The following is a 1,943-nucleotide window of genomic DNA, read 5'->3' as shown; positions in this document are numbered from 1 at the left end:
AGTCCTGAGCTCAATCTGAATGAGCTAAACGATGAGTCCTGAGCTTAGAATGAGTGAGTAGAGTGATGAGCATCGAAATCAGGACGAGGAGAGAAAGGTGCGAAAGAAAGGGAAAATGAAGTTTGACACGTGGACCAATCGTGATAAGACTTTCTAATCCTCCTTCTCGTTACTTTTTCTATAAATCGTTGGCAAGGGACTCGTTTTGGGGACTTTTGATTGATTGTCGTTTGTGAAATTATGGATTGAGAGCTAGAGTAATTGATTGACTTAAGTACCAGAGTATCTTTTTTTGCAGGTACTTTCCTCTACTCTTATCACTTGATTAAATGAAGAACATATATATGCTATTGGTTTTAGCCGATAGAATGTGTATTAGATTGATGAACTTCGTTAACTAGCACAGACACGATGGAGAATTTCCAATAAGAGAAGATTATTGAGTTGGGAAAGATTTTGACCCAAATAATAATAATAGTAATAAATATAAAACTCTCATTGATAATCATCACACTACAACGTAGAAATCTTGGGATTTCTATCTCAGATATAGAAAAGAACCACAATATTATTACATATTATATATTGCAAATACATTCCCAAACAATTAGAAAAATAATACAATTAAAATTACATATCATAAAACCATATGAGTGAAATTAACACCAAGCCGAGACGGAAGGCCTACAGTCTTGTTCACACACCTGCAATATTATATATTATTGCTTCATATAATTGTAATATATTATATACAGAGAAATAAAATATTATTGCTTCATACAACTTATTATAATATAAAATTTAAGATAAGTACGTAGTCCCTTTTAAAAAATTATTGATGCATCTTTTCCTGTTTTCGACACCTAAATAAACAATTATATAAGAAAATAATAAGATTTTAAGTACCATAAACACAAATGAGTATACCTGTAGTTTCTTTAAGGGAGACTATTAAAAAATTTGCCTAAAACTTATTCTTATTTATTGTTGGGACTAGACTAGAATTTTTTATAACTAATTATTGTACATAGTTTAACATTATATATGTATATATATATTATATTTTATTGAGTGAAAATATATACCTTATTATTAATTAACACGTGGGAGGGGAGGGAATGTTGCATTTAGCGGGTAATTGCATGGCGAGGTCAGGATCGATCCCGAGAGCACTGAGTAGGAAAGCGTTGTTGTTTTTGTAATCACAGAAGCACTGTAAGTCGGCACCCTTTATAGCATCACAGCACGGTTGGGTCGGCGGAGCAGGGTTCGGTGCCGTCACCGCTGGCCGCCGGCAAGCGTTGAGACCATCCGCATTCATGTTGCATACGCCTTCCCCTCTCGACCCTTCAAACATCGACGCAACCACAGACATCATCACCACCATCGCAGCTACCATCTTCCTTCCTTTCATCATCTCCATTATTATACTCAAAATCTCTCTCTCTCTTTCTCTGCTTTGATATTGTTTGATCTTCACTTTCAGGCTACTGTGTATATATAGCCTTCAATTAGTTTGATTTTAATATATTATATATGTATGTAGGGATCGAGGAGAGAGAGTGGAAAGATATGAACCACGAGTTTGGAGACCCGTGAATCAGAATTGGCACTATTAGTTAAGGGTCACGGGAACTTATTCTTTTCTTACAAATTTATTAATAATATCTTAACCATAATGAGTTATAGTGAAGACTTGACCTTATCGTTGTATGGTACTACTGTCTTATGTTTGTATACAACTTAGCCAAAAACAAAAAATACCCTAATACGAAAACATACAGCTTGGACATATATAACCTATTTTATGTATACCAATAAAGTAGAATAAAAGAGAGAAAAAAAATGTGTGAATGAAAATTGAATTAAGTAACGTATCTTTATTAAATAACAGATGTGTGAGACAGAAGAACAGAGTAAGACAAAACTAACTTCTATAATTA

The 1,943-nt window shown here is 33.7% G+C and overlaps 1 long non-coding RNA gene across 1 annotated transcript; it reads right to left on the bottom strand.

Moving 5' to 3' along the window:
* Positions 1-469: 469 nt before the first annotated feature.
* On the bottom strand, positions 470-1,583 carry LOC133785886 (uncharacterized). Its single transcript, XR_009871430.1, has 2 exons — positions 1,086-1,583; positions 470-704 (listed from the first exon to the last, which is right to left on the bottom strand). It is a non-coding gene; the product is annotated as an uncharacterized LOC133785886 (long non-coding RNA).
* Positions 1,584-1,943: the final 360 nt, after the last annotated feature.

The sequence above is a fragment of the Humulus lupulus genome, chromosome 1, assembly GCF_963169125.1.
Source record: "Humulus lupulus chromosome 1, drHumLupu1.1, whole genome shotgun sequence".
Taxonomy (NCBI): Eukaryota; Viridiplantae; Streptophyta; class Magnoliopsida; order Rosales; family Cannabaceae; genus Humulus; species Humulus lupulus.
The sequence above is the reverse complement of the archived record's forward strand: the minus strand, read 5'-3'. Positions and strand labels throughout refer to the sequence as shown.